Below are 14,239 nucleotides of genomic sequence, written 5' to 3'. Positions count from 1 at the left end.
GAAATAAATGACTTTGGCGCGTTTTACGATATTTTTCTACACCCGCGCTAGTTCCTCTTTTTCGTATTTTTCCTCCCGTGCTACATCCATGGGTGTATGTATACCTACAACGGAGTAAAGAGGCAGGAAAGGTTAAATGACTGGGCCCATTCATCCCGGTATTCCCTACGGCCAGTGGATACGAAGAGAGAGAGAGCGAGAATGAAGGAGGAGGAAGAAAAAAATCTTCTTTGATTGCAGGTGTATCCTCCCACCTAAGCTTTCTCTATCGCGCCTGTTCTTCACCTATTCTTTGCCTCACCATCCTCGTGGATTCTGAGATGGTGTGGTGGATACCTTTGTCCGTGAAACAGAGCTGAATGGAGTCACGCGCGAGGAAACTAGGATTATTAAGTCATGGATGGAATAGACAAAGAAATGAAGATGATAGGGATGTTAGGTTTCACGATGGTGAATGTACGATACTTGTTTTCACATGTTTTCAGTGCTTGTTTTTAGTCCATGTCGTAATAAACCTTATAGAGTGTTGTGTTCAAGTAATATACTAATGACACAACTATTAAAATAACTTAAACATAGTTTATTGTCGAGATGATTAAAATACTACAGTAGATCTAAGTTACTAGAAGACTCGTCGTTTACTGATGTGGTTACAAAGGTTGGCTTGCTATATATACAATGTTGTTATCAGCTAATAGACTTATAATAGGCCAGTTGGTTTTTTATAGAGCGCGTACATAACATCACTTTTTCCTTTTTTTTTTTTTTTTTTTTTTATAAGCCTAACCTTATAACTGGTTTATGTGGCCTTTGTGACCTTCTCAGAGATGGTTGTGATTCGTTGGCTTCAGTTGGTGGTGCTGTACTGTTGTCAACTTCCTGTGGTATGTCGTTGATTTCATTTTGTGCTTGGACGTTTGCTGGGGCTCCACAGGATAGGTACCAATCGTCGTCTTCACGTGATTTTGCGTCATGTGCCGATTCTGCGTGCCGTTTCTTGATCTGGTTTTGGTGCTTCCGCATTGTGAGACTTCCGCTAGTGACCTCGTACATTGTTGATCCAATGGTCTTGCTGATTTTTCCGGGAATCCATTTGGGACCTCGAGAGTAGTTGCGAATGTAAACGTTGTCACCAGGTCGAAACTTCATTATGCTGATGTCTGCAGCTTCCGCTTTCTTCTGATTGTGAGGATTACATAGGTCCAATCGAGACAGTATGTTTCTGCCTAGCATCAATTCAGATGGGGATTTGCCTCCAGCAGTTGGTGTTCTCCGGTGCGTCATTAGAATGCGATCAAGTCTTTCCTCGAGCGTGCCAATTTTGAAAGTCTTTAAACCTTCGTTTAACGCTTGCATCTCATCGTCCAATCCACAGCTTAACTTTTTCAGACATCCTTTAATGGTTCGTACAGTTCTTTCTGCTTGCCCGTTTGATTGCGGATGATAAGGTGCAATGGTGAGATGCTTGATGCCATTTATGAACGTAAACTCTTTGAACTTCTCGCTCGTAAAGCATGATGCATTGTCGGTCACGAGGGTTGGAATGACTCCGAATCGTGCCATCTTGGTTCGCAAGGCTCGAATGACGACATCGGTTGAAGTTGTGGTTACTACGTCGACTTCGATCCATTTAGTGAAAGCATCAACCGTTATGAATAGCATTTTTCCCTCGATAGGGCCAGCGAAGTCGCAGTGGACTCTGGTCCATGGTGTTGTAGCGAGTGGCCAAGATGCAAATTCCTTTGATGGTTCCGGTGCAGAGGATTGGCATATGCGACATTTGGCGCACATTTCGGTTATGTCGCTGTTGATTCCAGGCCACCAGAACATCGATCGTGCTAGAGACTTCATTTTAACTACGCCTTGGTGGGTGTCGTGAAGTTGCTTTAGCATGCTAGGTCGTAGAGCTTCCGGAATGACTACTCTTTGGCCAATCATCAGTGCTTCATTCATCGTCGACAACTCGTGACGTCTTAAGTAGTATGGTCTGAAGGATGTAGATTTTTGAGCGGTGTATTTCCAGCCGTATTTTACGTTGGATAGGACTTTTCTTAGGATATCGTCCTTCTCGGTAGCGTGTCGTATATCGGCGACTGTGACCGGACCCTTGTTCAGTTCCATAGTGAGTAGGACGTATTCCGTCGGTAGCGGTGGATCGCTGGGCTTCGTTGGTAGCGGCAAACGGCTCAAGGCATCGGCGTTGGAGTGCAAACTTCCCTTCTTGTAGACGATCTGGTAGTCGTAAGAGGATAGGAGTAATGCCCATCGCTGTAATCTAGCAGCTGCCATCTGTGGTACAGGTTTTGTTTCGGAAAGAAGGCTGACTAATGGCTGATGGTCGGTCACGAGCTTGAAGTGCCGTCCCAGAAGGTAGTCTCGAAATTTTACGACTCCATATACCAAAGCCAAGGCTTCTTTCTCCAACTGCGAATAATTGGATTCAGCGGGTGATGACGTGCGTGAAGCAAATGAGATCGGGTACTCTTGTCCATTAATCTTGTGAGAGATGACGACTCCGATTCCAACCGGTGACGCGTCGCACGCCAATAATACTTCTTTGCTTGAATCGAAATGGACGAGGAAGTTTGATTTTGTTAGCAGATCTTTGGCTCGTTTGAACGTTGTCTTCTCTTGTAATTCCCACTTCCATTCGGTTTCTTTTTCCATGAGTCTGTACAATGGTTTTAGTTCCGTTGCGTAGTTGGGAACGAACTTAGAATAATAATTCAATAACCCCAGGAATGATCTTAGTTCTTCTAGGTTCTTCGGCTCAGGAGCGTCCGTGATAGCTGCCATTTTCGTGGTCTGCGGATGTAATCCCTCGCTGTCAAGATGATGACCCAGGAAGTCAATTGATTTCTTGGCGAATTGACATTTCTCCAGTCTCAGCTTCAAGTTGGCGTCTTCCATAATTTGAAGGAATGCTTCGAGCTTCAGCAAGTGGTCGTCGTTGTCAATTCCTCCCAAGAGGAAATCATCTTGAAATGGAGCTACGTTGGGCTGGTTTCTCAACAGAGCTTCCATGTGCTTTTGAAAAATTGCCGATGCAGACGATATCCCAAAAGGCAGGTAATTGTACTGGAACAGTCCCTTTTGTGTGTTGATGACGACTAGATCTTTCGACGCATCATCAAGTTCTAGCTGACTGTATGCATCGCGCATATCGAGTCGCGAAAAGACTTTGCATCCAGCAAGTTTAGCAAAGATGTCCTCTGCTTTGGGAAGTGGGTACTTCTCGGTCTCAATCTGTTGATTCGCCGTGACTTTGAAATCGCCGCATATTCGAATGGTACCGTTTGTTTTCTTCACAGGTACTATAGGTGCCGCTGATTGCGCAAATGGTATGGGCGTGATGGTTCCATCGTCTTCAAGCCTCTGGAGTTCTTCGTCAACCTTGTCTCTATATGCGTATGGAACCGTCCTGGCCTTGAAGAATCGAGGTTCTACGTTTTCCTTCCGGTGTAAATGTACCTTTACTCCTTTGAGAACGCCTCTTGTTTTCGGATCGAAAACCGACTCATATCGTTTCAGGATCTTTTGTAGCTTGACGTCATGATTGGACAGGAACTTGACTGCCGAAGCTTGGGTCATTACGTCTTCTCGTAATATCGGAAGGCTAGAAGACGTCCAGGATCGCCCACATAGCGTCGGTCCTTTGCCTTGATATACTATGATTGGCAGAATCTCGGTTTTTGAATGATAGGACACCTTCACGTGACTGACTCCAACCACTTCTATCTTGTGTCCGGAAAATGATTTCAATTCTACGCTCGACTTCTTTAGGTCGTCCTTCTTGATGATACCCAGGGCTTGGTGATTCGGCATTAGTGTAAAGGCTGAGCCGGTGTCCACCTCCATTCTGACGTCAACGCCGTTAATCGTGCAGTTGATCCGATATGGCTCTGGTGCAGCATCATCTTGTTGTCTGGAAGGTAGTTGGTAGACTTCGTTTTCATCGGATGTACTTGTCAATGCGAATACATCATATTCCGGATGTGTAGCCTTGTCATCAATGATCTGATTGGTTTGCGTCTCGTTCCGTTTTGGACGACTGCTACGGCAGGCTCTCGCAATGTGTCCCTTTTTCCGGCAGTGATGACAAGTTGAAGTTTTAAATGGACACGTGGCTGGAGAATGTCCATCTCCGTTGCATCGCGTGCATGATTGTTCGCTTCTAGAGTCTCCATACTGATTCCTCTGGCCGGGTTTACTGTTTCGGTTATGACGTTTCTTCTTCGAGAGTACCGCTACCGCCTGTACTGGTTCGACATGACGTGTGCCTCCTTGACTTCTCATGACGCAAGCATTGTTTGTTGCCTGTTCCATGGCCTGTGATATGGACATAGCCTTGGTGAGAGTAAGGTTATCCTCGGCTAGTAGTCTCTTCTGTAATGAGTCGTCGTTACATCCACATACCAAGCGATCTCTTAACATGCTGTCCAATGAAGCTCCGTAATTGCAAAATTCGCTAATACGTCTCAGCTCCGAGATATATTTCGCTATGGTTTCGCCTGGTTGTCGATTTCTGGAGTTGAAGACGAATCGTTCTACAATCTCCGATGGTACCGGATTGAAGTAATCAGTGAGGGCTTTGATCAGCTCGTCGTACGTCTTGTCTGTAGGTTTACTTGGTCCGACTATGTTCCGGATGGTGGCGTATGTTTTTGATCCAATGACAGTCAATAACACCGCCTTCTTCTTTGCTTCCTCAGTTATGCTATTTGCTATGAAGTATTGACCCAGCCTTTCCGTATAAAGCGTCCATGACTCCGTTTCTTCGTCGAATTGACCGAATTGACTAGTGATTGACATAGTTACTCTGGAACTTGTTGTCTCTGTCGTGATGAGCCTGGTTTCTTCCGGGAATCTTCGTGTGTGGCAGTGATAGCGTAAATCGGGAAGTGCTTGTTACTTGTACGGTTACTTAATGCATCTCGCCTCCGTCGCCAATTTGTTGTGTTCAAGTAATATACTAATGACACAACTATTAAAATAACTTAAACATAGTTTATTGTCGAGATGATTAAAATACTACAGTAGATCTAAGTTACTAGAAGACTCGTCGTTTACTGATGTGGTTACAAAGGTTGGCTTGCTATATATACAATGTTGTTATCAGCTAATAGACTTATAATAGGCCAGTTGGTTTTTTATAGAGCGCGTACATAACATAGAGCGTCTCTTCCGAGTCCTTGTTGATGTTGGATTATAACACTATTCAGTTTCGTTTCATGGACAACTTTTAAGGACATAGGAGCTGCTGGGAAAGGGTCTTCAATCGTTTTCGGATTCCGGTAAATGATGCCGTTGCTGCAGCGAGGTTTTTCCCTTCCTATACTACCTACTGTACAATATACACCTCTTCGGTGGTGCGGTTTGTCTCTCGGGTGCCATTACCTGGCCGCCAGAAGCGAAGGGGCTGGGACTGTGGCCCAGGATAAAAAGAAGCCCTCTCTCTCTATTGATGTACCTTGTTCTAGTGGCCTCTTCCTTCCATATAAATAGGCATTCGTTTCCATCCCTTTTATAAGAAAGCCTAAAGAAATAAATAGCTATTTCAGAGAGAGGGGTGTACATGGGATGGATGGTATTCCAGGATAGCGAGGGACCTTGATGAATTGAGTCTTTCGCCTGGTTTGATTTTGTTGTCCCTTGAGCCTAGTGGACAGTGTATATTGGGAGTGTGATTCTTCAGACGAATTGTTGGTCTTAAGGATGTTAACTATCTCAGCCAATAATATTTGTAGGCTTGCAATGAAAGATCCAAAAACGTTCAATGGCAGATTTGCGCAAAAGATATGAACTGCTGACTACATGTTCTCAAATCTTTTGATAATAGTGAATTACAATTTTTTTCCTTTTCATTTCCATAAACAATTTATATTCGTTTCATCTACAACATATTGATAATCATTGTTGATGATGTCATATTGTATTATCAAATATAAACCATATGGTAAGATTAAACTGTTATCCTTCGTCGAATATTGATAGGTAATTTCGAAAATGGGAAACCTTGTTTGTAATGTATTTCGCCGATGGTTCTGTATAGCTGGCTGTTTCTTTTTCCCACTTTTTGTTTTATAGTGAAGGCATCCTGTTTTTGCGAAACTATTATTCCTTTCGGACGATCGTGTTAATGCATTTCGGTTCAGCGTATATATATATAAATATATATATATATATATTGGGAAACCTCGTTGCTAACCCGTAGACCCTGTCGGTATCGTGGTGTAGCTATAACGTTTCTTTGGGGTTGGCGCGCGCCTGGCCGCGGTGCTGATGAAGAAATAAGATGGATGATGGTTCGCCTCTTCGACGGGTCATTTATTCTTCGGAAACCTTGACTGGAAAATGGTCGAGATGTTCTCGTTACCATATTCAACGGTATTCCATCCACCCACTAACTTTTTCCCATACCCTCACTCACCCCATCAATGTACCATCGCTACTACCTCTTGTACTATCCTCCCACGTCAGGGACTTCTCTAGACTTAACTAGTGTATCGCTTAAAAGCGCCCAGTTCTACGGTATAGCTATGCCAATTCGTACTACAACTCTGTCAATAGAATTTGCGGGTATCTATCTATACAGCTCGTAATCGATGAATCGTCGGGAAATTTCTCTATAGATCTCTTTTCCTTCCTTCCTTTACACAAAAATTCTGTATACCTCACTTTTTACTTACTTATATATATAGTTCCTTTCATTAGTTGAATAGCATTACGTATAAAATATATCATATACCAACAGGATGTGATAGACTGAAATATACGTATATACCATTACGTAGGTCTTTGGAATTAATTTTTCCTCTATTTCTTTAAAAAAAATACTTCGTGTTTACGACATCCAGATGTATATGCTTTGAGATTTTTATGGTCTCTTTTAATTTCTCTTTTTATCAATGTTAAAAAAAAGGCTGAAATAGAGATTAGATTGTGTTTGGGGGATCTTTCATTTAGAATCAGTTTCCGTTACGAATGTGACACTATTAAAAATAGAACTTTAAAAATATACTTTTATGTCGCTTAATAGGCAATGTATTTTATGTTCAATGTATTGCGTTGATAGAGTTCAGTCGTCAGTAATAGAATTGCAGTCGAGTCGGTTGGAAGCTTTAATCTTAAATGTAATTATTTGTAACGAGGATTAACTATGATCCGCGGCACTTAAGTTAATCCGGCAAACACAACAGTTTCAAAGATCAAAGATGCTATTTTATCGTCAAGCAATACGGACTCGCCATCTACTCCGAAATAATTGAACGAAATATCATGAATTTATTCGTGTAAACCCGTGAATACTTAAAAGTTAAGGGTCCCTTCGCGTAGATAATGTTAATTAACTCTTGACTTATCCACTTCGAATGCGTAAACATTACGCTTGATTGTATCCACGCATCTCATCCAATCAAGATTCAAGGTACGATTAACTTCTATTAACTCATCTAAGTATATTATTATGAGTAATCGTTGTATAGATTATGTACATACGTATCGAAGCGCCCCCAGTCTATATTGCTAGATAGATAGATAGTGTTTATTCTGGTCGGGAAATAAGGTATTTCCCGGCGCTGTTATCAGAATGTCCAAATGCCCAGTATACCGGTCAGCGGACAAACTCTCCTTGACAAGGTGTCCCCCGGGGTAAGAAGGGGGGTTTGGAAGGTCGCTCGTGGGAGTCTACGATAGGAGATAGTGGAAGGCTAGGTAGAAAAGAGGCAACAACACGGCCAGTCCAACATCAGTCCATTTGTTCCATTTCGACGTCCGTTTATTGACCTAAAGGTCCGGCGGTGTGTCCGAATATCGATCTTGTTATAGCCGGGTGAACGCTTGCATCTGCCCCACCGTTTCCTTCCCCCCTTCTGCCATGCACTGTCTCTTATCCCCCCCCATACACGAAATGTTCCTAAGGCTATGTCTTTTTATTCTCTCCACACCCGACGAACCCTTGGTCAGTGTTTGGACTGCGCGGATAGTTTTATCTCGTGGAAGTTTCCCCCGGACATCACCCTCCCTCGCTATAACGTTAATCGATGAAGTCTTGTCTGATTTTGGACCTGGCAACTTTTCTTCCTTATTCGCCGCCGTGAAAAACGGTGAAATGCTTAAGATCTTTGTACGAGACACTTAATTTTCCCTTAATAGTTTCGCAGTTAAAATCGTTATTTTCTATCAACATGGCGATCTATCCTCCCCAGATGTTTTTGTCCAATAAAATGGGTCGAGGTTGTCTTTCCCAGTTCTGACTGGTGGATATGCATGCACCTTTTGGGTTCGTGGAGTGATGTCCTGTCGCTAGCCAGTATAAGGGTCATCTTCTCCAATCTCCTGGCGCGGATGGAACCTGATACCTGAGCGGGGTTTCTACTCTAAAAAAGAGGGTAAAGGCCCAGCTGAAAAATGAAGCGCGATGTTCGTGAATTTCTTGACGAAAAATATTTGTAAGAGCGGACAGTTGCCTACCTCTATATACTCGGTCCTGAAGACTGTATATCCCTTAGGAGAGAGAGAGAGGGGGAAGTTAAGGCTGTTCTGATTTTTTAAACGGAGGAGGACCAGGGGGCCGCGAAAAGTGACATTTTAGTCCCGCTCGACGACAAGAAATTCGAAGAAAACCTTGAGCATTAGTGAAGAGAGAGAGAGCGTATAGTCACTAGCAGTACCGGGTTTCTTTATTTTTTTTTACTTCTCCTTTAACGTCGTTGTCTCCAGCCGTCTTCTTTCCATAGCGGGAGCCGACCTGGATGTCTCTAGATATGGAGGCCCGAATCGGGATCGGATTACTTTATAGGCGTATATGCACTCTTTTTGAAAAATCCCCAGGCCAAGCGATGAACTCGACATTTCTTTTTTGTTTTATTATTTCTTCATCGTATAGTAGTACGCCGCCCCCGCCTTTGGCATTTCTTAGGTTCATTTCCAGGCTTCTCTTAGTATGGAAACTGTATATTCGCATTGGGGTTACGGTAAGCCTAATTGAAAGGATATGGGGCTTTAATTGAATATGAGAAATGGGAAAAATGCGAACGGGACGTCGAAGGTGGGACGAATCAAACGTGTGGGTGAAGTTTCGGAACGCGTTGGCGGTGAGTTAGAGGTGCACGCACTCGAAAGGTCAGGAGGGTGTTGTTGCTAAGCCTCGCGGAGGGGGTTGTAGAAGACCCCGATGAGGATGACGGTATAGTGTCGAAAACGAAAAGAACTTAGAATGCGCTCCGTCGTAAAAACGGGGGGAATTGGAAGGAGGAGGAGGACACGGAGGCACCACCGTGCTTAAAATGTTCGTCCCTTTTCTCACGGTGTTTTTTGTGCCTTTGAGACAATGAGTAGTAGTGTTGAGGGCCCCTCCATCTTTTCAGAGGTTCCTCCTCGTGACGACCCCGCGACAGGGGTTAGTTTTTGAGCTAGGCCGTTTTGGCCTCTCTTTCTACCAGTAAAAAAAACCTTGGCCAATCTCTTGACGGACCAGTGTGTAGAGACGCCATAGAGGTAGAAGTAATCAACGTATGAAACTTTTTTTCTGAACTCTGTGCCAGGGTAGTAGAGGGCTCATCTTTATGGGTGGCCATACTTTCTTGGTCTTCTAGGAACTTGGTCTTTGGTTCGTTCGTCGGGGCGATGAAAGAGGGTAACAGGTGATGCCCGGATGGGATTCTCGTACGTCCCTGGTTGTATATCCCCTCTCCTCATCTTCTTTTATACCCTGACTTCCTTTTTAACGCTTTTTACAATCAGCCGTCCAATCTTCTGGCTTAAAAAATACTCCCGGGTTTTTGTTGACGCTATTCGGCGTATATCCTACTTGGAGGTTCATCCATCTACGGGCTTATAGTTCCTGGCAGGCAGGGGATGTAAACAAAAAAATCTCATTCGCATCGTTCGTTCAGGTTCCCCTTGCGCTTCACCAGTGTATCTGCGGGAGGAGGGTTTTCGAAAGCTAATGGAACTTTTGTTTTTGTTTCCCCTCGGTTGACTTTCGGTTATCGGTAAGAAGGTTTTTCAACCTGTACCCTCCTTGACGTCCAACGCGATTTTAGGTAACAAGATGGTGTAGCCGCGTGATCTTTATTAATCCTGAAAAATGGAGAATCGCTAAATTAGATTACCATTACCTTAAGCCTCGGTCGGTCTCTACCGTAACATCAACATACCCTAAAACCCCTAAACGTTACTGGGGATTTAAAAAGCAAGCAAATTTAGAACGCTGGGGAACCAGGGAAAATGTAAATAGCTTTAATCGGTTTCGTTGAGAGTCGGAGGCGCGTTTCTTACATCACCTTGTCGAATGGGCCGTAAATGTTTCCAGTCGCTAAAAACGTGTTTGAATAAAAGAGACCTCATTGTTTTCGGATCCCCAGACACCGGCCCGAAATTTTCTAAAAGGTTTTTTTACCGAGAGATAGCGGCTCGGCGTGTTATTCGGAATTACGTACAGGGAAGGTGGAATTGAGCAGAGATTTTTCTCCGAGATGCCAGCATAAAAGAGACTCTTTCATTCCGAGATTTACGCCTCCCACAGTCGTCAAAATGTTCAAACCTCTGACATGTAAGACCTAACACGAAAAGACAAGGAAAACATTCTCGCAAATAGAATCGTTCTTTCAATCTGCATTTTATACCAGCTACCTATTCATTCTTCAAGGGTTAAATTTTTGAGCCACCTCGCTGTTGATAAAGAGAAGAATCTATCTAGGTACTTTTGCTTTGAATCAAGCGAAATTATATTACGAATTTCCTCGTTAGGCTTAAGTGTTTTAGTTTCTCCTAACAAAGGTTCAACGCATTCTAGAGTTTTTAGACCCAATTTAATATCAGTCGTAAAACATTTTTTGGGTGTAAAAACCACTTACACTAAGTGGAAAAACCTTTTTTTTTTAGCCAAACCAAAGTTGCTTGCTTATCCAGAAGTACTACAATTTACAAATCTTATTTCCTTTTAGTTTTTGGAAAATATATCTTCCTATGGCGTTCTGAAATTGAGGCGTTATGCCTACCATAGAAATATTCATCCTCTTATAGTGTGTATGTACTATAACAAAATGGCGCATTTTTTGGGCGGTTGGTTTTGGGGAAATTGTTTCTACTAAACGTAACGAGATGGTTATGTCCCTTCTTTTCTTTCCTATAGCTCTTTTCTCCCCAGTTTAACGATTGTAAAAGTAGCCGAGGGAAACCCACAGCGGCGCTTCGCGTCGTAACTCTTATTCGTTGGGTAGAAACTATGGACCCTATCGAAGCTTACTTTCACCATTTCACCACCACCGCGGGTGTTGAGGCGAGGGGAAAACAGTCGCTTTTTAGGGAAAAAAGACCCACTAAAGGGAAGAGAAAGAGGAGAGAGTGGGCGCATTAGATAATGCAAAAGATTTTGGGATTGAAGGAGAGAAAAAAACTGTACATAGGGAAACAAGTTCACCCCTACCTATTTACTTGAAAGCATCGTCTTTGTCCCCAAAATTTCGTGTTTCCGAGCTTAGCTATAAAGGATACTTTCTGACTCTGATAAAGTAGGTGACGTAACAATGCTACTTTTCCCAACAGAACTATCGTAAAATGGGAGGAGTTTCAGGCAGTATTTTCCCTTATTCTAAATTGAAACTCCCATTTTGGTGGTAGGCCAACATATATAACCCCTGGAGTCTTTTTAAAGGAACCTATAGTTACGTTCTATTTATTATGGGTTGAAAAATGCATGGCACTTTAGCTATTCGGGGATGTGTGTTTATTGTTTTCACTCAGCTCGTTCTGCGTAAAAATGGGTCCGAGTTTCATCAGCAAACTGTTTCTTGGAGATGTAGAACCCTTACTTGCTTTTGAGAAGCCTTTGTCCTTGTTATGCTGCTAGGACCGGCGTTAGGGTGGGGTTTAATCGGGGCAGAAGTACCCCAAACCCGTTAGGGCACGTACCTGAGGGCCCGGGCCGTGTGTAATGCTAGCTTGATGGGGCCCACGATGTTTAGAAATCTGGGGGGAAAGTAAGGACCTTCTAAGACACCCCTCATTCTCGAGTTAGGTGACATTGGCGGTGAGTTTAGTACTTTTTTCCATCCTATATTTTTTAAGATTGAAATATACTGTATTTGGAAATTTTATAAAAGCAAGTTTTTATGCCTAGAGGTTTTTAAAGATTTGTGTCGTCGACAAGAGACGACGTATACGAGATTTAGTTCCGCTTGGTCTGCAACCGCGCCGTGTCCCGCGACCGACAGTCCGGACATTCTGATTTAATGGACATCTCCCATCTAACGATAAATAAGAAAATCCTTCTTTTTAAGCCTTAACCCTAGTAATAATAATGAAAAAGAAAAAAATGAAGTATACAGCGCAAGATGGGTTGTAGCTAGTGACGCGACTGATTCCGCCAGACTAAATTTACAGTATAAACCGTATTTTACATACCCTCATTTTTTACACGGAATTTCAAGAATTTTTCAAAGAATTTTTGAGAATTTCCTAGCATATATACATAGCTCCTGGAAAAATTATGTTTCCTCCGATATATCGTCATCAGTTGTTTTAAATTTCACTGCACCCCATCCCTAAAATCCCCCCAAACATCAACCCTAACTTTGAATAATAGCTCTGAAGAAATCCTTTGGAACTTTTGACAATATTCTTGAGCGCACGAAACTGAAAGTCTATTTGACATTTTTCTCCTTGGGATATGTACGTACTACAGCAGAGGCACGCATGCTGGATCTTCAGTTTGACTAATTACAAACTTTTAACTTACATAGTTAGAAAACGCGGGGTGGGGTACTCTATAAGTAACGATAAAACTAAGTAGATTTATCTCCGGTGGGATCAGGCCTCTGCTGGAATCAAGAGGGTCTCGCCAGAGAGGGAGAAAATTGGGGGAAATACCCCTGGTTCCCTAAAAATTGGTACATAGTATTTTATTTTTCAACTCACTCTCTATCTAACTTTACGTAGATATTTGTACATCCCGAGTGATTTCTAAACTCCTTTCTTGTAAATTTGATAACAAAAGATACATCTTGATTGTTTTCGCAATGAGCCCAGTGATTCTTAAGGGATGGAGCGTTAAGCGGCGGGAAGGGGACAAGGGTAAACAGGAGCTTTGATTGCGCCCAAACTTTGGATGCTGGGGTTATAGTACAAATTTTCTCCTATTCAGAGTTAGTTTTATAAATAATGTTTTGCCTTTTATTTTCTCTCTTATCTTCTACTTCAATCTGAGTCTTTTATCTAAATCCCAATAGCGAACGAGTGAGTGAGGGAGGGAGATGCTCTCGTCGTGGGGAAGAAAACATATAAGGGAGAAGTAGAGTTATCTGGTATAGCCGCGCGGTCCCCGATGAGCCTATACTTACTTTCCTTCCTATAGCTCTTACTCCGTCCATGCCTGTCCAACTCGTTTCGTTTTCCACATTCTCTAGCTTGGTTGGTTTGGACTTTTATATCCAAATATTATCCCCCTATTCTCTACTTTTACCCCTTATTGGTTGGTATACGGTTGTGGGCCCCCGCTGGTTGCCTTCTCCAGCATATTCCACATTCCCTGGGGTTGAGATACTACGTGGTCGCCAAGTTATACCAGTGACTGAGAGCTAGGGAGGATGTACGCTGTGACTCGATTTCTTGGAAACGTACGTCGGTATACTGTACTGGGAAATGAGGAGAAGGGATACCATGTGGGGAGGGAGATACCGACCGACCGACCGGGAAGCTAGCTATACTAGTCGTAAACAGTCCATCCCGATGATTTGAAATATTGGATTGGTCCTCGACGCCAAAAACACTATTTAACGTTAGTCTTTTAGTTTTGGAAAGTTTTATTTATTAAAGCTTTTATTTTCCCCTCTCTCGCTCTCTTTTCGGGCATCGATTCGATTCGATTCTGGGTCGGAAGATACTTTTGCCGCAATCTCTTCTTATATTGATGACCCGTTTTCATTATAGGAGGTCGTCAATAGGGAATGCCTGCCAACAAACAAATAACAACTCAAACGAGCCCTATTAAGTTTATGTTATGGAATGTTTTTATTCCCAAAGTTGTTACTGTCAAATTAGGTACACTTTCTTTCATTGAGATGCCCCATGGCCAGCAACGTGACGGAGTTTGTTATGGGGAGTATATTCTAATAATTGCCGCTTGTACTTGAATAACAAAGAATTTAACATACCTTAACGACGGCGACTCAGGGACAAGCAAGGTTGAAGACAACCTTATAACTTTTGACAAAGTAATAGAACACTGAAGTACATC

At 42.8% G+C, this 14,239-nt stretch overlaps 1 protein-coding gene across 5 annotated transcripts in view; it reads left to right on the top strand.

The window, feature by feature from the left end:
• Nucleotides 1-14,239, top strand: part of zfh1 (Zn finger homeodomain 1) — a 173,603-nt gene that overhangs the window by 92,820 nt on the left and 66,544 nt on the right. The window contains exon 1 of one of the 5 annotated variants that reach the window (XM_089867793.1): nucleotides 7,109-7,426. The exons of the other annotated variants lie outside the window; for them this stretch is intronic. The gene's annotated coding sequence lies outside the window, so the exon portion shown is untranslated. Of the gene's footprint in view, nucleotides 1-7,108; nucleotides 7,427-14,239 lie in introns of those variants that run through there. 5 annotated transcript variants of the gene reach the window in all.

Source organism: Phalangium opilio, unplaced genomic scaffold, assembly GCF_054372755.1.
Source record: "Phalangium opilio isolate 3A_F unplaced genomic scaffold, DU_Popi_V2 ptg000024l_1, whole genome shotgun sequence".
Taxonomy (NCBI): Eukaryota; Metazoa; Arthropoda; class Arachnida; order Opiliones; family Phalangiidae; genus Phalangium; species Phalangium opilio.
Note: the sequence above shows the minus strand (reverse complement) of the source record. Positions and strands in the feature narration are given on the sequence as shown.